Below are 10,426 nucleotides of genomic sequence, written 5' to 3' on the forward strand. Positions count from 1 at the left end.
TAAAAGGTAAAGTAACTTAAGACTATAAATCCCCTTTTAACCGTGCCAGGCACAACTATGAATGCATTGCAAATCATGCTTAAATGCATTGGGACTTTTAGGTTCCAGCTCTGCTAATCTTTTTATTAACAACGGCACTGTATGGTTTAGATGCATTGAATTTAATAGGATCTGTGAACAGGAATAGTACATTTTTCATCAGACATGAAAAAGCTGCTTAACCCTCAGTACTTAACAACAGTCTGCTTGTAAATATGATTTACTTTGCTACATATGCTGAAGGTTTCATCATTTTCAAAAAATTCCAGTAGCCTCCAAATGTATTCCTGGATTAATATAGCATGACTATTCAGATAAAAATATTATTTTCCGTATTCTTTGATGTAAACAAATCTGAACTAAGGGCTTGTGTTACTTTTAATAGTATATGTATAAAAAATACATTTGTCAAATATATTACATGTGTTTTTAAAAGCATTGTTGTCAGAATTATTCATACTATGGCAATCAGGATTTTGTGAACCTTCCTTTGGTTTCGATAACCTTGAGGGGTACATTCTGTAGCCTTTTAATGGGTTACTAAATTGCTCAAGGGACATTTGACCACTCTTCCATGAACCTCTCCAGCTCTTTTAGGTTATGCACATTTTGCTTGTGATCTGCTTTCTTCAGCTCATATCATAGATGTTCTGCTATGATAGAGAGACTAGATAGAGACTATGACAGCCAGTCTATGCTGCTTTTCACACACTTTTAACCATTTGGTCATTGGGCTTGATGAAAGCTTTGTACTTTTGTAAAATCTGTTTGCCGTTGTAAAGTCTATGTGTGTCCAAGGCCAAACTTTGTGGCTGAAGACACACATTTTTGAATAAAATAAAATTTTATAAACCATCTCATCCTCAGGCTGTCTAAGAGACCAAGGGAAGAGGACGAAATCCTACCCTGAAGAAGAATGGGGCCATTTATATTTTTCTTTAAAGGGATGTTTTCTATCGACATTAATTTCACTTTTCTGTTCTCATCATACTCCTGGTGAGGGTGTTTCTAGATTTTCAATTTGCGTTTCAAATTCCAGCCCCATAATAGTTCCATTTAACTTGGGAGTTGATTAGGTGCTGTTTGGCAAATTCAAGTCTTTATTTTATTTGTTGCCATGGAGCTCTGCCACAGACGTCAGACACATGAGGTCAAACTCAAATGCCTCTATCTTTCGGAGACGTTGTCTCCTGATTTTGAAGATTCCCAATTGCTGCCCCTGGGTGTGCGTTATCCTTCCAAGCAACTTTTAAGGCTATACTTTTGGGTAAAACATTCTTACATTCTCTTCCTTTCAAGTTAGCATCCATCACATTAGCTTTAAATGTCTTGGACACTATCATGTGTCCCAGTTTAATTGTATTACAGTACATGCCACAGAATACAAAGCCTGAACTGCATGGAAGAAGAACCTTGAAGTTTGGATATCGAATAGATTTTTTAAAGTTCTTGGCAACTTTTTTTTGAGGTCAGTAATGTTTTATTTTGGACTACCCTCAGAATTCCCTATGAGACGATAATGTATTGTCCATTTTTCTTCTGTGTTCAGTATAATTTAATATCCAGTAGCAATAACTGAAATGTCCAGATACTTATGTACACTTAGAGGCTTTGTGAAACTACCACATGACTAAAAAATATTGGAATACAGTTTATCACATTTGTACATATTTGCAGGAATTTAACAAATCTGAATTTTGTGAATATATGTGAACATTATTTTTATAGCTTTGCATTTGATTCAGTGCTATTCAATGTTTTCCAACCATTGTTTAACTTTTAATTTAGAAATGTTGAAATCTTATCGTACCCTTTTATTTTTGATTGCTCAACTTTTAACTGCTGCTCTTCAAGGGCAAACTTGAATTTAAATACTATTGTATTTACTGGGCAGCACTGTGTTTTGGTGGTCTGTGCAGCCCCTGGGTTCTGAGTTTGATAATGGATTGATGCACCACCTTGAGTTTCTATAATCTCCTTTTGTTTGCTTAGTTTTTCTAGAAGCTGCAGTTTTCTTCCACCATTCAATGATATGCAGGCCCTCTCTGCCTGTGTGTATACAGTACATGCCCTGCCATGGAAAGGTATCATATCCAGGATGTAGCCCAGCCCTGCACTCTTGTTGAAACAGCCCTTTCCCAGAATTAAAATACTTTCTGATAAGGGATGGGCATAGTTACCAGAAGAGATGCTCCCAGGTTTTCTATATGAATATAGGATGCGATTCAGAATGTGGAACTTCCTGTTACTTTTTATGTCTGTCCTAGATTTTAAAAATAAAGCTGTCCCTTGGGTCATGGTGTCTGTTCAAACACACCTGTATCAGGACAGGATTTATCTACTGGGATTAACACAAAGAATTGCTTTATAGACAATTAAAACAGCACAGATTGGAGCACATGTTTAATTCAGGAGATTCTGTATTTGTGTAGTTTAGTGAGATAGAGAATGTAACAAATTTAGCCAGGTAGCAAAGGCATATCTATCAATCCTTCAAGTCAATTGTCTCCAGGTTTTTGTAGTTGCTGTCCTGAAAAATAAGTAGATTTATTTGCAGGTGTGATCGTTTACTGTGAAACAGTTACTTTATAATCTCTATGTTTAACATGTTGTGAGGATAGGCTATTAAAACAAGCTTGACATTTAACACTTTCAAATATTTTCAGCCCCACCATGAAATAGATGATATTCATTTTGTTTTTTCACAATTTCTTAGTTATCCCTTTTCACATCCTTCTTTTCACATCAGCGTCAGCAAGAATTAAGTTGTTTTAGTATTAGATTTAACTACTTATAAATGCCTTTTACTATAACTTTTGCCAATAATGCCTCCCGGACAGAAAAATCTCAAGTATTTCACTAAACGAAGTTTTAGTAACCTGTACGATAATAAAGGCATTCCTAAGTAATCATGCTGTAAAGGCCTCAGGCTGTAAAGAGGAGATGCAAAATATCTTAAAATTCTTCAGCAATGCTTGCATTTTATTTGACTGAAACATTATATTTATATATCCGGTTACAAATGGCTTTGACATGTCAGTCACCATGTTAACAAAAGGCACATTTTATCTTGGACTCCTGTTTGAAAGTCTTGCGGTCTGTGACTATGTGTTCTATAGGCTTTGACTGTACATGATCTCCACAACAGTTAGTATTAGAGCATATGGAAATCAAGGTAATTTGGTAATAGCTACAAAGCTTAACTTTTGCATTGCAGTCCTTCCTTATGTGAAAAACAGAAAAATATTTGTCTGTTGTGGTGAGCTCACATTTCTCAATAACACTAGATGTGTTAATCCCTTGAAGTTTGAACAACTCAAAATTCCCACTTGTTATTCTCTTCAAATTATGATCATCATGTAGAAATGACAGTACTAGAACTAGCTCTATGAAACCAGCACAACGAAACCTTTCCTTTCATATGAAACAATGTCCTTTACAAACTATACTATACAGCTCTAGCAGTGATTCATGCTTTCTCATTGTCAGTGCCAACTGATTACTACCAAGAGAAAACAATTGTTAAGTACACCCCTCTACAAACGGCAGTATTACACATGAGCAGATTATAAAAATGTCCAGATAAACTGAAACTGTTTATTCTGAGGTGTACAGGAGGGAGAAATTATGAAGTCACTTTAACCTTTCTGTTAAAAAAGATTTTAAACCTTTGCCTCTGTCTTAAAGGGGGTTTATAATAACCTTTCCATTTCCATGAAAACAATGTAATACCCATCCTATATAATCCTAACACATCATCTCAGTGATCCTTGAAGGATAAAGTGTATTTAACTAAATAACTTGGCCAATTATTATAAACATTGTTTCAAGATTCTATTTCATTGTAATAGTTCCTAATCTACATTTACAAAGCTTCATATTATTTTCATACACTATGTAAGCTAAGTACCTATACATATTGTTCCCACATCGTGATTTTGTTGTTTTAGAACACATTTATATCATTGCTTTAAAATATATTTTTTCCCCAATATGATTATAGTCTTCATTATTTCTAGGACTTGAAAAGTCAAAGTGGAGGTTCATATTAATATAGGGGTCTCCAGCGTTGGTGTTGGAACTTTTATGGCTTACCAATTTTTAAACATTTCACTATGATCAATTGTTAAATTAGTTTAAAATTTATTTAACCAAACTCTTGAGTGTATCTTTATCTTCTGAAAAGCAGAGAGCTCTTAATTTGGATTAGTTTCTTAATTGTTCAGTAATTCACGGGTATTCCCAATCTTTAGACGCAGGTAGCCTATAACAGTAACTGGATTGGGTCTCTCCAGGGACCCATGGTTGGAGACTTTAGTCTGAACCTTTAATAATATAATGTTTATAAAACTGTCACAATTTTATGGCCAAATACACATACTGTAGTTCTCAGATTGTTTTCCTTTGTTCCTGGTCCATGTAACTACAGTACATAAGAACCAAAGAGTAACAAATGAGATGAGTCCATTTCTAGTCTTATCTTCCACAACCAAATGTATCAATGTATTTTCCCATCTATTTGTTGTGAAAAGAAATTCACACTGGCAATTGTGGATATCTTATAAACTGCACAATGAATAATGTTAATAATGGTGTATACTATCAATTGAAAAATATCCTGATATTTCATTCACTGAATTGTAAATATTTAAAGTTGAAAAACATCTGAGCAACTTTTTTTTGATGAACTCTGTAATGGATTAAATGTATAGTACAGGGGGTTAAGCACACAGTTATAGATCGGGTTGAAATGAGGATTGACATTCCAGTATTAAGGTAAGAGTTAGGATTAAGGTAAAAGAGTTATACTGTAGTTAGGGTTATGTTTAGTGTCAGTTATAGGATATAGTTTTTATTTAGATTTGGGAACATACAGTATCTAAACACAACAAACTTAAATTTAATTAAAATGGCTTTGTCTTATGAAATCTAATTCAAATGACTCATACATGCTTTAAAAAAGCTTACTAAAGTGGGGTAGGTTATATTTTTTTTCAAAGCATGTAATTAAAGATATTTAAAGGGGAAACAATTTGGAAACCAATTCTAGTTTCAGACCATTTCAACTAATGTCAAAGTAGAGTATGTTCAAATGGAAATTATTTTTTAAATAGATACAGAGATTATATAGATAAATTATTTTCACGAATGTTGGTCATATTGGCATTCTTATACCTTATATCCTTATCCTTATATATAATTTGCATCTAAATTGCTTTTCATGTTTGCTGCACTACACATTCTGTCCAATTTGAATCCTAGATAAAAAGATTTTGTTGTACTAAGTGTAACAGTCTTTGTACATGTACTTATCAAAAACATTTAAGATGGTCAAATTGGGGAGTGTTCCTAATAGAAAGCAATTAATACATAAGACAAAAAATGTAGTTCACTTTTCTTCATTAATCAAAGAAATAATGTTTCTTACAGTCTTTGTAAGAGACAGAGATCTTTCAATAATAGCATTCATTCACAATAGGACATTCTGTGTATTTGTGTATAGGTTACATGGCACATTTTAATTATAAAATATGATTATTTATAGTCCATGGCAGTATTTTTGGCTTAGTGATGCAGTTATAACCAGGGGTACATTTCTCACAAGATGACAAAAATATTACCCCTGGAAAATATCCAGATCCACTGGAATGTTTAGTGGCTGTGGTGATTTAGTTTCCACAATGTGAACAATGCTTTTAATGGACTCATAATTTATTTGTAGCATGGGCCAAAAAAACATAAAATGTTAACATAAAAACATAAAACGTTAACATAAAAGGCACATAAACCAGTATCAAAGTACTAGTATCTTTCTAAAGCTGTTATAGATATAAAACTTGTATACCGATTTTACAAAGGCAACACTAGGCTCTAATGGATTTGTTCAAATATTTTAAACATTTAATACAAAATGAGAACACAGTTGCAGATAAAAAATCCTTATAAGATTTCAGTATGAGACACGACACTGGGGAATTACAAAGTTAGCACAGGGTGTAACCTCCCTGAGTATTAACATAATCATAGTGATTTCGACACATTGATAGTATTGGTGAGCAGGCTCCACAGAGGTTCTGTCAGACTCAAGTTAGAAGAAGATGGCCTCATCAAGACCTTGATATTGCTTTCTTCACGTTGTGTCATTGTAATCCTAGAACTGGGTGGTCTTTAACTCTCCTGTTGGAAAATCAACACTTTGAGGGCAATCTTCCTGCTTAGCAAAAAGCACAAAGTCCTTGAGCCAACATTTTTTTTTCAATCTTGGGAGCCAACTTGAACGTGCAACAAAGACTTTTTTGTATTAAAGAAAATGCCTCCACACATCATCACACTTCCATTGCTCCCACTGCTTGGCCTGAATAATGCTAACAATTAGCATAACCCTCACCACGACATCTCCACACAAGTTGTGATCCATCATGTCTGTCAAGGGCAAAATGGCATTCTTTGGTCAATATAACACTCCTCCACCCCCTCATGTTGCCAACACAGATCGCAAGTTACAGTCATTCTACTAATGCATGGATTATTTCTTCCTGGAATGTCTAATACCGTAATCACTACAGCCTGGAAACCATTGCAGAGATGGATCAGGCTAAGATGATGATCCTGGACTCTGCCTTGCTGGGGCTCTTGTCATGGAGCTCTGGACTGCTCTGCTGATTTCTGGAACTACTCAGACAAACAGGCCTGCCTTCAGTTATAGCCATAGCAACCAGGGAATCGCCATTATCCAAGCAGGACATGGTTGTATTATTGTTCTTGCATTAATCATTTCTATTTGAATGGTCATTGGTGCAGATTCTTACATCTTATTTTGTCTGTCCATTATTTTACAATTAAACGCCATACCTTTGCTATATAGAATGAACTCTTAAAAATACTTTGAGGCCAGAGGACTGACTACAGAAATAATTTAATAAGCAGAGCTATGGATTACATGGATCAGTATTTTAACATTCAAATGTGATTTGTTTTAAAAAAGGTGAAGGGTGTGGAAGTTATCTTTTCTGTATCTTCATGTCTGGTTTTTCTTTGTTAAAATCACTAAATAGGTTTGCCTCAGCATGTGAGCCATTACCATTGTAATCCATCTACCCAGTCATTTTAGTTGTTTCCCCTCTAACATGTATTCCTGTGTTTTTCAAAACCTCAACTATGTGAAGCATGCTGAAATGCCAAGTGGGTAAGTAGAGATATTACTAATTTATGGCACTGAACTTTGTTGGCTACAATTCTAAACTCTCCACAGACCAGTGATTTAACCTCAGTCATTCATTTGAACCTGACTTTGAAACCAAATGAGAACATCATTCTGATGTGAAGTGAAGCTAAATGCACTTACACAATAAACGTACTCTGCTTTTTTATTGAATGTGTTTTTCACTGATTTGAAAGGACAGCATTTCTGTTATTCAGTTATCAATGTTGGAAGGCTGATAAAATCGTTTTGAGAGATGTCTGTTCCTTTAGTGATTTAAATCTCCAATCTATCAATTTATTCTTGGTTCTCCAGACAACACTGATAGTTTAAAGATTTTTTTAATATTAACAAAGCATTAGAGAGAGCTTTGCCTTTGATATTTACATGAAGAGCAATGTTAAAAATTTTAAATTCCTCACCTAAATGCCATACATCAACCATATCGAAGTATTTTTGTTTTAAATGATCTGTCATTGATTGAAATAGAGAATATCTCTGAAAATCCTGTAAAAGCATGTTGAAAAAAGGAACCGTAAATACAATTATGTTCGATGTTCTGAAAAGGGGCAGAGATTCTGTGTTTGCACTTTCAACCATCTGGATGTGTTAATAGTATCAGGGAAATAACTTGTAACCGTCAAAAATTCCTGGATGAAATCCAAATGACAGAGTTTGATTTAGCTGTCAAAAGGATTGATTGGGGGCTTTATTCGAATGAATGTTTTATGTTGTGCAGAATATCTCAATTCACAGGATAAAACAGAGAACAAATGAAGCCAAAGCAGAAAGTTAAAGCTGATGCAAAAAGAAAATAATATGGTAACAAAGGAAAATAAAAGAAAATTGGTTTTGATTGCAACTGTAGTGCTCCCATTGTAATTTCAAAACTAATACACCTTGGCACTTCTAAGTGGCTCGACAAGTAAAGGCACTCACTTAGAGCACAGGCTGAGCTCTGTAATTATTGTGTCATTAGTGGATGTGACAGGCATTGCCCCAAGGAGTGGCACACAATAGACAGAATGCCGCTAGGTTTGAGCTTGAGTTGGCTGAGATGTGTCTGTGTCTTTGACCCCCCCTGTGAATCATACCACAGAACTTTAAATATTATGTGCCGGGTATCCAATGTTCTTATCTTGAGGTGTTACTCAATGCCACTGAGATTTTCTGGTCTGTTTACATCAGCCAAAGGTTATCTGTAACCTATCAGCCATAGGGTTATCTTTGACCAATCAGAGGGTAAGAGCATTTTTTTTAGAAATCCAGTATTTAAGTTAAAGGTAAGCCAGATGAGAATAAATGAAGATGGGAGAGTTTCTTTAATACAAGAAAAAAAAATGATTACATTTAGCAGGTACTTAAAACCTGCCACTGAATAAATTTGGAAACTGGGATGTATGTATTTCATAACTGTGGATATACATTTATTTCCTCGAATCTGTTACAAATCTTTCTCGTCTGTTTGGATGCATTTGTATGCAGCAGTTACAGGCCATTGCTACCTAACCTGTGGACATTCCAATCTGCTCCATTGCAGAATTTTGCTCCAGTGAGGATCTTGATACTGTTAATTGCTAATTTAATAACTCCAGATCTGGCTGGAGAAAATTCAATTGGATTAGAAGGGTCATAATTTTTGTACCTCTGAATTTGGGTATTATTTTATTACTTATACGTGCCTGGTCTACTGACATTTATTGAGCCAGTTTGAGAATTAAGTCACAGAGAATTTTTGAGAGTCCTTGCATTTGCTATAGTTTGCAAATATTTTTGTAATATTTAATAATATTTGTAATTTTTTATATAGTATTTTTTTCTTTGGGGAATTTACTGAAGAAGGGTCTAGTTTTATTTAATAAATGTTGGTTCGTATTTGCCATTTTATCTGCACATTCCACTGCTGCCTAGATGTTACCCAGAAGGTAAATGAAACCAAGTAATTTTGCTCTCCACCTGATAAGTGGGAGACTTGTGGTGTTTTACTGTAAGTGTATCAATGACTATTTTAAAACAGGTGTCAGGAAACTATGGTTTAAATTTATTTCAGTAGTTTGGTCAAACTGTCGTCAAATCACAGAAGAGTTGTGATTCTGATAGTAATCTTCACTGAGGGAACTCACCTGGCTGAGGAGAACTACAATCCAACCATAAATAAAGGAATGCCAAAAAGAGAGACCCCCTATCACTGAGGCAGAATTCTTCATTCTATATGCTATAAAAGGTAAGGATAAAATATAAACGTGGATATGTTTAGAAGAACAAAGTGCAACTGTGGAATGAAATCTTTAATAGTATTTATAAATTGACCAGAGAAAAAGTTTGGAAATGTTGTGAAAGGACTACTGTGACTAGCGAGATGGGGAAAGATGGAGGTGGGTCTGGTGAGATAGACTGCTGGGAAACTTGTAAGACAGCAATGAAATCGGTTTCTCTTTCATATCAGCTGGAGAGCTGTGGTTTACACATTCAGTAAAAGAGCTGGAATTTGGTTTCCTGTGAACAGGCGGAAGAAAAAGGGGAGCAATGGAGTGGAGCATGGCAACGCTGATCTCAGGAGAGGGCAGTCAAGTGTATCACCAAGTCACTCACATCCATATTTACTGTATATGGATTTGGGTAGGAGTGGGTGAGTTTAGGGTTTGATCATATTCCAGTCTTTTGTTCAATAAACCAATAATGATTGACTGCTAATGGATCAATTAACTATTCATTTTGATTGAGTAAATACTGCCAAATGGGCTAGATAGGCCAAATGGCCTCCTCTCGTTTATAACTGTTCTCATGTTTTTTTTTTAAACTCCATTCAACACCCCCGTTTCACAACAATGTTAAAACTAACCTTTCCATTTCCTTAGCAGCATCAGATTATTAACAATTATAATGCTTCTTTTATTTCCACCCTGCACATCCTGAGGTCTGAGTTGTCCAACTCCACTACAGATCACAGATGTACACAGTTTAATGTTCAGCATAGCAATATGTCCAGGCTAAAACCAAGAAACAACTGTAGCGCACCAGAGAGCTAAAAATAAAAATAATCATTGAACGCCCTCTTGTGGACAATATTTTTTAAATGACATTTTTAATGAAATATCGTAATAAAACTATCATATTGGGAGACTTAATTTTAGCAAAACCAATAATAATCTGCAATAAAAAAATTACTTTTTCTATCAAACATAA

Source organism: Atractosteus spatula, chromosome 8 (genome assembly GCF_055471065.1).
Source record: "Atractosteus spatula isolate fAtrSpa1 chromosome 8, fAtrSpa1.hap1, whole genome shotgun sequence".
Lineage (NCBI taxonomy): Eukaryota > Metazoa > Chordata > Actinopteri > Semionotiformes > Lepisosteidae > Atractosteus > Atractosteus spatula.